General features: G+C 44.4%; 1 protein-coding gene and 1 long non-coding RNA gene across 6 annotated transcripts in view; both read right to left on the reverse strand.

The window, feature by feature from the left end:
- The window catches only part of LOC138450042 (calcium-dependent protein kinase 5-like), a 599,861-nt gene that overhangs the window by 275,954 nt on the left and 309,119 nt on the right, over window positions 1-14,788 (reverse strand). The window lies entirely within an intron of this gene.
- The window catches only part of LOC138450108 (uncharacterized), an 81,370-nt gene continuing 71,018 nt past the window's right edge, over window positions 4,437-14,788 (reverse strand). Inside the window, exon 2 of the long non-coding RNA XR_011260179.1 lies at window positions 4,437-5,981. This is a non-coding gene — a long non-coding RNA (uncharacterized lncRNA). The remainder of the gene's footprint in view (window positions 5,982-14,788) is intronic.

The following is a 14,788-nucleotide window of genomic DNA, read 5'->3' on the forward strand; positions in this document are numbered from 1 at the left end:
TACCTAAAATCGGCAACACACGAGGGAGATACCTTTGTGAAATACGTGCAAGGCCATTCCCCCTCCCACCCTGCGAAGGCTGCCAAGGCATGAGAACAGAGGCCGCGCCGCACTGCTTTACCTCCCCCAACCAGACTGGAGCCGCTTCAAAGATTTGTAATCCCCTCTGTAGCACCCAAGGCCGCGGCCCGCCACCTGCATTATTTACAGCTCAGCAGTAAACCTCTGCCTGAACACACGCGCCCCCTCGTAAACCCCACAACCCACCGGACCATCTCAGACTTATGGCCCTGTGCAATCAGGACACCCAACACTTTGACAACACACAGCGAAACATCCATAACAACTTCTAACAAGGCAGGAAGACCTGTACCGCCCGTCCCAGGCCCTGAAGCTTAGCCCCTCGACCTATGGCCCCGGTCAACAGGACACTGGTAACCATGTCCTGACGTATTACCCCCAGACCCCTCACAAGGTACATTCCTCCTGTGTTGCATTAACCTGTAGTATAACCTATTTGAAGATTTACTGAAGAAAATAATATTGAAATGACTGAATGACTGCGGTGTGCATGGCATAGGGCAACCAAGTCAGGAAAAGACATTCATCTCTGACACTGGCCACAATGGCACAACAACACCGTCCGGATGAACTCAGCCGACCTGCCAGGCCCAGCCCAACCCACGAGGCTGACCAGTGACGTCTTCCAGCCAAAGCCAACCACATCGCAGCAGCACCTATAGTTAGTCGTCGCCACCCAATCCCATTGAACTTGTGCCCCCTATAGTGTGTAGGTTCTTATGACGTTTTTTGTAAATATATACGCCTGTCTTTGCTATTGTCAGACAGAGCGCTCTCGGAGTTTGCAGAGTTCTTTGCATGCCCTATTCTGATTGATAAACTCCCATTTACGCTCACCCGCACTCTGTCTTGGCCTTATTCCCATTTTGGGAGAGTCCTTCATTGTCTCTCATTGCGGGGAGGATCGTGCTGTTTGGGGACGCTTGCCTTCAATATATAGGGATGGACTACTAAAATAGTGATTGGCTATTAAGCTACATGTTTAGTTCAATAACAGAAAAACTACAGAAAGACTGTTGGGACTTGTAGTTTACACGTTTTCTGTGTTATTGTTATTGTGTTTTTATGATACTGCTTGAACAGTAAAGTTATGAGAAAGCATAATCCTCCGCCTCCGTATCTTAAATAGAATTATGAGTAACTGATGAGGGACTTTTTTGTTGACACCTTGAAAGGTAGTACTTCGCGACCTGATACAAGTTGCGCTTTTATATTTTGGATATTTAGTTGTAAAAGATGTATATTTAGATCAATCGTCGCATCAGAGTAAGCTACTACGGAGACACAGAGACCCTCAACTCCGTTTGTTCAAAGTGGTATTGATTGGATGAGCTTACAAATGTCGGTGCGCCGCAAAATAAAGAGATGATAACATCTTGATGTAGTTTTTTAGATTCCTTTTAATTTAAAGTTTTAAAGTTGTAGCCTTTGTGGATGACACGTGTTTTGGCAGGTTTACATTGCCTTTTTCAAATCCATGCTAAATATACATTTAACATAAATGAGAAAAAGATGATAAGAGCACTTTATTTGTACCCAGTCTGATATGTTAGCTGAACATTTTAAATGCTTTTCAAGAGTGACCTAATATGTGTTTTTTTCATTTTTTCATTTACCTCTATTTTCTTTTTCTCATTTATGTTACATGTATATTTAGCTTGGATTTGAAAAAGGCAATGTAAACCTGCCGAAACACGCGCCATCCACAAAGGCCACAACTTTAAAACTTTCAATTAAAAGGAATCTAAAAAACGACTTCAAGATGTTATCATCTCTTTATTTTGTGGCGCACCGACATTTGTAAGCTCATCCAATCAATACCACTTTAAATAGAATTATGACTTTCTGTAACGTATGTATGGAAAATCTGAATTACTGAGCCATTTCAAAAAGGCCAAATTTGTCTGGAACTGAATTCTTTGATCCTTTGTGTTCTGAAAACCCGGCTCATCTATGAAAACTGTTGCAGTTCTAAAACCTCTCCTCCACTGCATATGTGTGGCTGGTAGAGTGCATTTGGATGCATTTTGCTCGATTTTTCAAAGATAAACATTTGGGGCCAAATTCTCAAAAATGAGCACAAATGATAAAAGAATAGAGGATGCGCTTTTTTCATTTACATAAATTGTAAAAAGGAACAGGCCCCCTTATTCTCAAAGTGGACCTCTGCATTTCAGGGGGGCTACGCACTACTGCAAAGATGCACTGGCCAGCCACCTTGCATACAATAGTGTTCCGACACTAATGTATCAATCGCTCCCAGCAACCACGTGGTTGCTGGGAGTGCAGATGACAGAGCCTGTCACTGGGAAAGAGAGCAAAAAAAATATTTCTATCCCTGTTTGGGGGTTAGAAATGCAATTGTGACCACCAGGGTTTAAACTGCAGTTGTCACTCTTAAAAGAAAGCATGACAGGGTCATGGATGATGGCCATGTCATGATTTGCAGGTCCTCCTACGCCTGTTCCCAACAGGTGCAGGGTAACGTGCCTCATTTCTGCGCATTTAAAAAGTGCATCCTGTTTGTGAATTCGGGATGCACTTACAAAATATGTAAAAACCCTCTCTCATATGCACAAATATGCAAAAGAGAGACAAAAGGCATCTGAATGTGCGCATTTAAGATGTGCCCATTCAGCTGCCAATTGGCCTTAGCATCTCATATCCTGCACAAATAAATGTTTTGAGGGTCTGGCCCCTGCTCTTAATGTCATCTGTGTGTTCAGTTCAGCTTTAATGGATATTATTCATTAGTGGGAAGCCTTGCGCTGGCAGATTTCTGACCTCTGGACATGGGAACTACCCTTTGCCTTGGCAACAGGGCTTCAAAGCCACTACTAGATCTAAATTAGGTTTTCCCTCTTGAAGGGACAAGTGCCACAGAACTCAAGGCAATGGTTTAGCTTATCCTTCACTTCAGCAGTCTATAAGTTAATTTAACATATATAATTTACATCACTCGCAATATAGTTCACTTTCCATTCACATTTGCAAAAGAACACAAAGTTTAATTTGCACATGCTCATCAATGACAATGTTTCTGAAATGATTCATTAAAGAGCGAACACAATGCAAGATTTGAACATGAATCCTGCACCATGGGCCTCATTACGAGTCCGGCAGTAGCAGTGCCGGTAAAACCGGCAGACTGCTGCCGGATTCGTGGTGATTTACCGGCTCCGAACTTGCCGGAATCACTGGGGCATTACAGCCCCGGTGGTTCGGTAATTCCACAGACGGCATTACGTTACTCCCCATGGGAATGGGGGCAGTGGAAACACCAGCACCATGCGGTAATGGTGCCTGTGTTTCCACATCCGTGTGCGGCCGGTGGCGTTACGCCCGCCTGGTCAGACCTGGTGGGTGTAACACCACACAACCACATAACTCGGAGTTAGCCGGTCCGGAAAACGGTGCCGGTACGATTTTACCAGCACCATTAAATCCGGACCGGCTCACTCGTAATGAGGCCCCATGTGTATAACACTTGGGAAAGGCATATTATAAAAGTAAACATTAATGCACAATAAACTTTGTTTATTAAATGTGTGTTCCATTTAGAATACATTTCAGGTGAACGATAATGTACTTTGTTTATTAAAAATGGGTTTCGTTTATACAAAATAGACTACATTATGAAATGTATCTCTATGACCAATAGTAGCCTGTGAGTCAAGTTTTCCCAGCCCTCCCATCCCTCAAACCTGACACTGGCATTTAATGAAAATCAAACATTTCTTTGTAATTTGTTAAAACTAACTATGTAAGCAAATATTTTACATTATAATTGAAAACAACTTTAACCCAGAAGCCTGATAGCTCAGAGTGAAACGTGGTGCAGGTTTTCTGGACTTTGTTAAAACGTTTTGAAGTGATACAACTTCAATTACGAAGATGTGAGGTGCATGTGGTGGGTTACAGTATCTTACTAATTAATAATTGCAGTTGGCCTAACTGTATTGTGCTATTTATTTTGTCTTGAAATCTGGTGAGAGGCTATTCCCCCACAACATCTACACGTAAACACAGCCTACAGTAGCCTGAGGGGCTGTGATGTGCAAAGTTAACTATTTTTTTACAGGCAGTGTTCAATTTTAGGCCGATCATCCTTTGGTGGTCAAACAAATGAGTATCATCGAGTTGAAAGCATTTCCACATCTGTAATTTACAATGATTTGGGCTTTAAGAATTTGAAAGCATGTGTTATATACATATGCACTGTTAAAGGTGGGTTCTGGGTAAAATCATTGTGTACTAGAGTTCGATTAAGATGCAACAGTTACATTTTGATTCTAGATGGGCTCGCCTCCAGAAAAGGAGCCTGTAATAGCCAGCAGAAAAAGGACAAGCACAAATGCTTTATATTTGTATTTATTGGAGGAAGCAGAAAAACACATTTTTGACAAAAGCCTTTATGTAAGACATTGCATACGATAACATTCAATTTTCTGGGTGCTTTACAATATGAAGGCGTGTTGGGGGCAAAAGGAACTAAAAACCAGAGGGAAATACTTGTTTAGACAAGTTGAGCATCACAAGACTAGCATACAGAAGGGATTGGGGAGAGAGAGGGAGTCCTATGAGGGGGTGGAGGCAATCAGGAACAGCCAGGGAACAAGGGCAAGAGGTGGGGAAAATCATCACAAGCCATTGTAGGATGAGATGGGGCATCCCCAAATGGGTGAGGTGAGGTGAGGGAGGGAACTAAGCTTTGGATTAAAGCGCTATATAACATTTAACAAAATACAGAAAGTGGGGAGTCAGTAACCAGAGAAGGAACCAGAGAAGGAAGCCTGGCACCATCTCACAAGAGCTCCTGGCAAAAAGAGCTTAAACCTGGCAAACAAGCTTAAAGAAACTGAAATTACAGTGAATGAAACTAGAAATCCGTGAACAAAGCCAATATGGTTGCCCCATATTGGTGTTCGCTAAGGACTGTTCCACTGCTCTAAGTACATGAAGGATGTTTCAGTGATCGGCATACTGTGTTACTCCGTGGAAGAACTCATCAGAATGGAACACTGGCTTGGTTTGGGTGGATAACTGGGAAAGACATCCAAAAGAGAGGTAGGTGTATGCAAGTAGCGAAACTGCAGTGCATAATGTGTAAAGATATAGGATTTGAGAATGCTGGTGTACATTGCCAGGGAAAGAGGCTGCATGAAATGGTGGGATCATCCCCTACATACAAATGGCAGGAGACCAGAGGATATCAGGGCTGGCCATATCTAGGCATAGCACCTCTGGTAGTAATCCAGATCTAAGGGGAACGTAATAAGCTTGCAACCCAATGGCTTGTCACTGTCACAGTGATTAGGCACAATCATGGATTTCTCTCTTTTTGGATAACAGATCAATTGTGCTGTCTGAAGAGCACTGCAGTCAGTATTATCCAAATACCTAATATTTCAAAGAATTGCGAAGGTCATCATAGTGGCTATCATGAGAAACCCTAAAACTGCAGGAACTGCTAGAATCCAATTTATGGGTTGGTCAGGTGTGTTGGCCCTTGGAACGTGTCCCAAATACTCAGGCATGTAGTTCATGCTTTGAATATGTTTAACTACCTGATCCATGGTTACTCGCGAGTCTGGGAAATTGTGCAGCATTTGGCAGATAATATTGGCATACTTTGAATGGTGGAGAATATTGCCAACATTGACAGCAGTGCAAAACTCCAAGGTCAGAACGTGCTCCAAGATAACTTCAGCGATCACCTTCCCCATCGACCAAACATCAGATTTTCTTGAGCGAATCCGGTCAGTGCGGGCTTCTGGAGCAGTGTATTGACGAAAACCCCTATCTGAACCGGTGGAAAAGGGACTGCCACTTTCTGTGTAGTTAATAAACTTTGCCAACCCGAGATCAACAATCACAGCCTCCTTAGTGGAATGTTTAACCTGTTAGGACAGAAAAGAACTCCATTATACTCTGATACTTGTTTGGCGGAACTAGGTTTAAGAAGGATGAGAACAACCAACACACAACCTAGAAATGGGCAGAGACACACTGGTCAACAGGGGAATAATGTCAAGCCAACACCAATTAACTAATAGGGCTGGGGAACAGCAATTTGCATTATTGTTGGACACTTCATTTGGTCATTCAAGTCCTAATTGCGGTATCATTTATTTTTATTGACAATAGTACTTTATAGCATATACAATAACTGCTTCCAGAAGTAGCAGAGCCATAGAAAGGATAATTATAGCTACTGGAAAATGCATCATTCCCTCTTAGTAGAAGCTCAGCGGATTCTGCACCTGCTACAGAAATCTGCATATTCCCACTGAACCAGGGGTTTGAACCAAAGCCTTTCAACCTCTTCAAGTTGGTAAACAAAGTAGCCACTCCCAGTTAAAGAATACCTAGCCCTCATTTCATTTTTGTAATACCACTGATGATGATACATTCACCAATTATTATTACTCACAATCTGATACAAAGGGAAGATGGTGGGTTGCTTATGACTATAACGAAGATGTGCATGTTGGGATACAGGTTGCTTCCTATAGTGATTAGCATAGTCCTTTTCCTGCATGCTAGTGGGTTATTAGCCCGTGTAGGGACATGGCCATGCACTTTTCACACCGTAACATGTATTTAAACCGTGAAAGTGGAGCATCAGGGGTGGCTCGTCCATAATGGGTGAGGACCCCTCTCTCCCATTATGGAGGAGCCAGCCCAGTGAAATACCTGCACTTCTTCAGCTGTTTATTTTCAATATTAGGTAGTACACTGAGGTCCCTCACAGAAGGAACAAGATTATCTTTACAATATATGTAATCCAGGGTAGTTCTCCTTGTTTCTCAATACCATGTATATGCTCCAGGTATGTATCCCATGGTTCTTCTGTTCAACATCAGAAGATCATATTCACTGAGGAGTTTGGACCATTTTTTGCCAGACCTATTTGTATGAGAGTGCAGCAAGTTACCTTTCGCCTTCACCCATTCATTAGCCTCGATCTCACCAGTGTCTTGACAGTAAGCGTTTAAGTCTTCCGCTATGGAATCAGTTTCAACCGCACACCAAGACATTATCAATCTCAAGACACATACATGGATATCATCAGTCTTACTACCCCCACAGGGGTCATATATGTTAATCAACCGCAATCTTTTATGTCCTCCACCTGTTTTAGACTAGTTCAATAGCAAGGACTTTTTCTGTTCAGGGTGTAGCTCAATGATATTACTTATTAGACCATAGGCCTTATTATGAGCATGCTGGTCCGGTAACAACGGTGCCGGTAAGACTACCGGCACCATTGTTACCGGACCGGCACAATCCGAGTCTGCGGGGGGCTGCCATCCTGCCCCCCAGGTCTGACCTGGCGGGCAGGACGGCACCCGCCCGCAGACTTTCAGGGAAGCACTGGCACCATCATTAACGGTGCCAGGGGTTCCGTCATCCCCATTCCCATTGAGTCCTGTGGGACTCAATGGGAATGGGGATTTACATTTTTCCGGAGCCTGACTTCCAGGAACACCGGGGTCGTAATTTTACCGGCACGGCTACCGCCGGAGCTGTAATGAGGCCCCATGTCTCACTCCAGTAACCAACCCTCTAAAGGATCTACCCCTTAAGCCTCAACCGGCATTATTCTGGTGGATAGCATAGCCTTCCATGATTAGATTGTCCAGCTTGCTTATAACATAAATACATCACTGGCCTCCAACAGATGTAAGGATCTAGCAGATGTTGGAAGCCCCCAGTATTCCATGTCATGAATGCTATTCAGTCTTGTTTCTGCAACACTTGTGGGATGAATTTCACCAACCAATCCCACCCCGTCATTTAGTTTCTTCACATTTACATCAGTACTCTGTACTTGGTTATTTCGTGATAGGGGCTCTTAACCCATGTATTTATTTTTATCTTGACAATTGCTGCAAGGTTGGCATTTATTGTGAAACCAAGTTTGAGGAAATCAGCTGAATATGACCTGATAAGGTCTGCAATTACCTTTGTACAAGTACAATGCAGAAGGGACATATTCATTTTGACTTCCTCAATGATTTCAACAAACTCAAAATCGTTCGTACTTAAAACCCTTACCAGCAGTATCTGTGGCCAGATATTAAGGACCACCAATCTATTTATTAGCTGATCTTGTCTGTTGGAATACCCACTGGTTATTGCCATCACATTTGAGTCCACAGGTCCACAATTAATGTCTGAGTCACTAACAGTCTTATAACTTCCTTGTGATCTCCCTTTGGACACTTTTGATTTTTGCTTCGGCTCCGGGGTAGAGCACCTTTTAATAACTGTGTTTGAGCTTATTTCGGAGTCTGTGACCATTGACTTCCCACCCATACCATTCTCGTGTTGATCTTTTAAGAGCCAACTGCTTACAATTCCAGCCCTTTTCACTTCCCTCTTCTTCCTCCTGTTGACTTTTTTCTTGGCTTTTTTACTCAATGTTAGGGATGGTACAAATGGGTCAGCGAGTGCCACCTTTTCCGCCATAGGTTCATTTCCCACTTGTTTCTACTGTGCTTTTAATTGGTGTTGCTGTTTGACACATATATTGGATGGATTTATCTGAGTCATATCCTGTACTTACAAGCACTGTCTGCGACTCAATTACTACGATTCCAGGTCACAATTCAGCCCTAACACCTATCACAGGTTTCCCCCTTTCTCACCTGTTTTCATTGCCTGATTACTTATTTAGGCAGAGTCTTCTTTCGTATGGTTCGTGTCTTATACAAGCCCGCTCGGCCGTCCTCGGCTTCCAGATTGCATTCAGCTTCGATGTCCGGGATCAAGGGAAACTCCAGGAATTCAGAAAAGGGGATGAGGTGCAAGCGGTAGCGGTGCAGGGATTCCGAGAAAGGCTGGACAAGAAGGAGGGAAGGTAATTGGAAGAAGGGGATCCAGGAAACAGGAAACAGCAGAATAGTACAAGGGAGAGTATGGAGCACACGTCCGGTCACAGCTAACGGCAGCGTTGAGATGCGCGTGGCCGCAGGGGTGTGGTTTCTTATAGAGCACGCTGCGAAAACTGGTGAGCAGCGTTCTTTGCTTGCTACCATGTTGGTAGTACTATGGAGTGTAAACTCCGACGTGTCAGGGACCAGGAGGCCCAGAAGGGGCGAGTTCGATGGTTCATGACAGCATGCCCCCTCCGGAAACCCGTCCCACCGGGTTTGCCCGGGTGTATGAGATGGAACCTTCTGAGTAACCTGGGGGTATTTAAGTTTGAGATAGGTTCCCAAGTGCGTTCACTGGGGGGATATCCTTTCCATTCCACCAGGTACTGGAGTTTGCCACGTCTATATCTAGAATCACAAATCCTGGAGACCTTGTACTCCAGTTGGTCATTGACGAGCACTGGGTTAGGCCGGAGGTTAGTTCGAGAGGTCTGGACGTATGGCTTCATTAAGGATTTATGAAAGACCGGGTGGATTTTCTTCCAGGAGTCTGGTCATTTGAGTCGGAAGGCCACTGGGTTGATAGTTTCCTTTATGGGGAATGGCCCATAATACCAGGGAGCCAATTTATTTGGTCGCAGATGCCGTGGCAGCAGCTTCGAGGATAGCCAAACTGTATCCCCTATTGTGTAGGTGGGACTTGGTCTTCTTTTGGAGTCCGAATACAGTTTGGTCTGGGTCCTGGCCTTCTCCAATTGTTCTTTGGCTTCTCTTTGTACATTAATGAGTGTTTCAATCCAGGAGTCGACTGTGGGGACTGGTGTAGGGTGTGGAAGGACAGAAGGTAGAACCGAAGGGTGGAATCCTTGGCTACAGAAAAAAGGGCTGGTCTTAACGGCCGAATGGTCCGAATTATTATAAGCGAATTCAGCCACTGGTATTAAAAGGGACCAATCGTCCTGGAACCTGGTGGTGAAGCAACAGAGATATTGTTCAAAGGTTTGATTTACACGCTCTGTAACTCAGTTGGTTCGGGGATGATAACCTGAGGAGAGGGCGCGTTGAATTCCTAGTATTTGGCAAAGATGTTTCCAGAACTGAGAAATGTATTGGGGCCCTCTGTCCGATATGATCTTGGAAGGGAGTCCATGTAGTCGGAATATGTGTTCCAGGAAAATTCCAGCAAGTTCTGACGAGGATGGCAGTTTATACAGAGGTGTAAAATGATCCATATGAGTGAACAAGTCAATGGTGACCATGATGGTTGTGTATCCCCTGGAAGGTGGTAATTCTACAATGAAGTCTGTAGCTATACATTCCCAAGGCCTTGTTGGAAGTGGAGGTTGCTGCAATAGACCCGCCGGTCTTTTGTTGTCATGTTTGTTTTGATTACAGACAGAGCATGCCTGAACGTACAGTTGTACGTCAGCTTTCATTCCGGGCCACCAAAATTGCCTTTGAATTAGTCGGAGGGTATTGGTAATACCACGATGTCCGGAGTAAAGGGTATTGTGACAGAGGTTTATTATCCTTTGCTGTAGTTTTTGTGTTGGGATGACCAAGGCGTTATCTTTGAACAAGTATCCATGCTTAGTCTTCAAATTCCACTGGTTCTTGCTCGAGATGTTCTTCCAGAGCTCAGAGGATTGAGTTTGAATGCGGACTTCATCTAGGAGACTGGTTGCTTGGGCTACAAATATTGTATGGGGAAACATCTTAGGAAATGGTCGGTCTTCAGGAGGTTCATAGTCAGGACGCCGAGACAGGGCGTCAGCGATTTATATTTTGTGTTCCAGGAACATGGTGAATCTGGAACTGGTATTGGGCAAAGAAGAAGGCCCAACGGGCCTGACGGCTGTTCCTGCATTCCAGGGCCTGTAATACTTGGAAATTTCGATGGTCCGTGCGAACCTGGACAGGATGTTTAGCTCCTAGAAGCAACTGACGCCACTCGGTGAAGGCTTGACTGATGGCTAGCAGTTCCTTTTCTAAAACTGAGTAATGACTTTCACTGGGGGTCAATGACCGTGAAAGATAGGCAATGGGATGTTCCAGTCCGTCATCAAGTTCCTGTTTCAGAACTGCTCCGACTGCATAGTTAGAGGCGCCTGTTTCCACTAGGAATGGTCAATTTATATCAGGTTGAGCCAGGATGGGGGCTTGTGTAAACTCTGTTTTCAAGCGTTGGAAAGCCTTTTCCTGGACTGATGTCCAATGAAAGGGAGTATCTTTCTTCAACAAGGCAATAATCGGTTGAACAATCTCGGAGAAGGATGGTATGAACTTCCGATAGAAATTGGCCAAGCCCAGGAAAGACTGGATCTGTTTTACGGTGGTCGGAGTAGGCCAGGATAGTATGGCCTTAACCTTGGATTGATCCATTCCTATGCCGTCTGGGCTAAGGACAAATCCTAGATAGTGAACAGTGGAAACATGAAAAAGGCACTTCTCAGGTTTTGCTAGAAGCTTGTGTTCACGTAGCCATTGTAATACTGCCTTAACATGTTCTTCATGCTTGAGAGGATCTTTAGAGAATATCAAAATATCGTCCAGGCGCCAGACGATGGCGAAAATAAATAGCATATCCGAAAATACCCGATACATAAAGCGTTGGAAGATCGCCGGAGCATTAGAGTCCAAAGGGCATGACCAAGTATCCATAATGACCAAAGGGTGTTCTGAAGGCTGTCTTCCATTCGTCTCCTTCCCTAATACGGATCAGATGATAGGCACCCCTGAGATCCAATTTGGTGAATATTCCGGCTCCTCTTACGGCTTCCAGGATATCTGAGATCAAGGGTAATGGATAACGATCCTTAAGGGTGCACTGATTAAGACCTCGATAATCAAGACAAGGTCTGAGCTCTTTGGTGTCTTTCTTAGGAGCAAAAAATAATGAAGCTCCAGCTGGAGACTTGGATGGGCATATGGTGCCGTTTTCTAGGTTAGTATCTAGGTATTCACGAAGGGCCTTTTTCTCGGGTTCAGACAGAATGAACATCCTTCCAAAGGGAATCACAGCTGAAGGTTCGGTTTCTATAGCACAGTCCTCTGGCCTATGGGGTGGTAAGGCTTGGACAATAGAAGAAGAGAACACATCGGCGTATTCCTGGTAGACTTTAGGAACCTGGACAATGTTAGAGACCATGAGAGGACCTTGCTGGGTTGTTGAACGTTCTTCTGATGGTGTCGGAAAGGGATCCAGGAGTAGACAATGAGTCATGCAAAATTCAGAACCTAGGAACCGGGAACCTGCTGTCCAATTGATATATGGGTTGTGTTTTTGTAGCCAGGGCATTCCCAATACCATTGGGTAATGGGCAGATTTTGTGATGTCAAACTTTATCTTTTCTCGATGATGGTTTATTGCAAGCTCGATTTCCTTGGTCTGAAGTGTTATGGGTCCAGAGGAGAGAGGTCTCCCATCAATTGCTTCTACAGTTTGCAAGACAGTCCGAGATTTGTTGGGAATATAATGTCTAAGGACCCATTCTTGGTCTATGAATATTCCCATGGCCCCACAGTCCACTAGTGCCAGAATGGGGTACGATTCCTTCTTAGATGGTGATAGAAAGGCCTGTAAAATTACCAGAGAGTTTTGTCCAGGAGAGTTCAAGGATGGTGTAGATGTGGAGCCTGCATCTCTCTCCCGTAACTGAGCTCCATCTAGGATCGGGAGCTGGCGTTTCCTGAATGCCACGTAGGGGCTATTGGACATTCTCTGACTAAATGCTTGTCCTTGGCACAGTACATGCATAAGCCAGTATGGATCCTTCACAACCTTTCTTGGGGGGATATGGGTCCACGGAAGGCCCCTAGTTGCATAGGTTTGGGTTCGCTTGTAGGAATAGAAGAATCTTCGGATTTCGAGGGGGTCTCTAAGGGATTCTTATGGAGGGGTGACTTGGTTTTTCTTTTCTCTGCCTTCCTTTCCTGGATGCGAAAATCAATCTGTAGAGCAAGATCCATAAGTGCCTGGTAAGAACTAGGACATGCCACCCTGGCTAATTCATCCTTAATATCTTAATTTAGCCCTCTTCAAAAGAGAGTGAAGCAAGCTTCAGAAGGCCAACCCGCTTCTTTGGCCAGTTGCTTGAATCGAGTTACATAGGTGAGCATGTCCTGAGAGCCTTGCTGGAAATCGAGTAAACATTCTTGAGCACTAAAGACCTGTTCTGGGCGGTCAAACATGGTTTTAAGTGCTTGAATGAATCCATTATAATCATCCAAAAGGACATCTCCAGAATTAACTAATGGTGTGGCCCAGGCTAATGCATTTCCGGAAAGGTGAGAAATAATAAAGCACACTTTAGCCCTGGGGGTGGAGAAATAATAAGGTTTAAAGCTAAAGTGGACCAAACAAGAATCCAGGAATCCCCGGAGGTTTTTTGCAGAGCCATCATATTTGTCAACAATGCCGCCCAATAGCACACTGTCCTTTGTGGCAGAGTCACGGGATTGTGCCAATTGTTTTAACGCACGTTTTCAGCTTTCAAGTTTTGTACTTCGGTCGTTAGTTCTTGCATGCCGCGCATAAGATCCTGGATGGCCGTCTCCATGTCTATATCGACTTCGGTCAGGTGGTGTCTCAATCTATCACAGGTTTCCCCCTTTCTCACCTGTTTTCATTGCCTGATGAGTTCTTTAGGCGGAGTCTTCTTTCGTATGGTTCGGGTCTTATACAAGCCCGCTCGGCCGTCCTCAGCTTCCAGATTGCGTTCAGCTTCGATGTCCGGGATCAAGGGAAACTCCAGGAATTCAGAAAAGGGGATGAGGTGCAAGCGGTAGCGGTGCAGGGATTCCGGGAAAGGCTGGACAAGAAGGAGGGAAGGTAATTGGAAGAAGGGGATCCAGGAACCAGGAAACAGCAGAATAGTACAAGGGAGAGTACGGAGCACACGTCCGGTCACAGCTAACAGCAGCGTTGTGACGCGGAGGGCCACGGGGGGTTGGTTTCTTATAGAGCACGCTGCATAGAACGTGAAAACTGGTGAGCAGCGTTCTTTGCTTGCTGCCATGTTATTAGTACTATGGAGTGTAAACCCTGATGTGTCAGGGACCAGGAGGCCCAGAAGGGGCGAGTTCGATGGTTCATGACACCTCCACTCTGTTTTATTTGCACGTCATTAGCCTTCATCTCTATCAGAATAGAGTCTAATTTTCTTCAATTTCCCTCCTTGCAAGTCTGTTTCATCAATCAGTGTGCCACCCAATTTGAGTAATATCTTGATGGAAAATCGCATGGTCGAGATCACAGTCACTAATTCAGTAGAGGTGTTTCCACTTTGACTGATCTCAACAGCAGAGTCTTCAAATAGCAGTGGTGACGTGCTCAGTCTCATACTGGGCTCCATGACCTCCCCTACTGTTTGATGTTCAACAGTCGACTCTGTCTGGGTATATGGAGTAACCAAATCAATATGCAAGGGAGGTACCACCTGTGCTGCTATACTGGTGTGTAACGAATAACATAGATTTAGCAATGAATTGTTATCTATTTCAGTGAACTGTGAGGTATCTTGACTATTCATGCCAACCGAGTTGTCCTCACCCTCCTGCATTTTATTATTTTTGTTGCCTGTATGAAAGTAGGTCATCATTTTCCTTGTGGTGTCTGGTATAATATTTGCCTCTTTTCGCCCATCCTTATTGCTCTGATTCTCAGGCATGACCACATTCTCTTTGATATACCCATCATTGTTTGTTGAGGCTTTCTTTTGGTTGCGGAAATTGTTTATCCGTTTTCCTTTTTATTTATTCGCCATTTCAAAGCCTCAAATACCCAAATTATAGAGAGGTAAGGAGCTGAGTCACAGCAAGGTCCG

This window comes from Ambystoma mexicanum, chromosome 1p (genome assembly GCF_040938575.1).
Source record: "Ambystoma mexicanum isolate Mex_15411 chromosome 1p, UKY_AmexF1_1, whole genome shotgun sequence".
NCBI classification, from domain to species: domain Eukaryota; kingdom Metazoa; phylum Chordata; class Amphibia; order Caudata; family Ambystomatidae; genus Ambystoma; species Ambystoma mexicanum.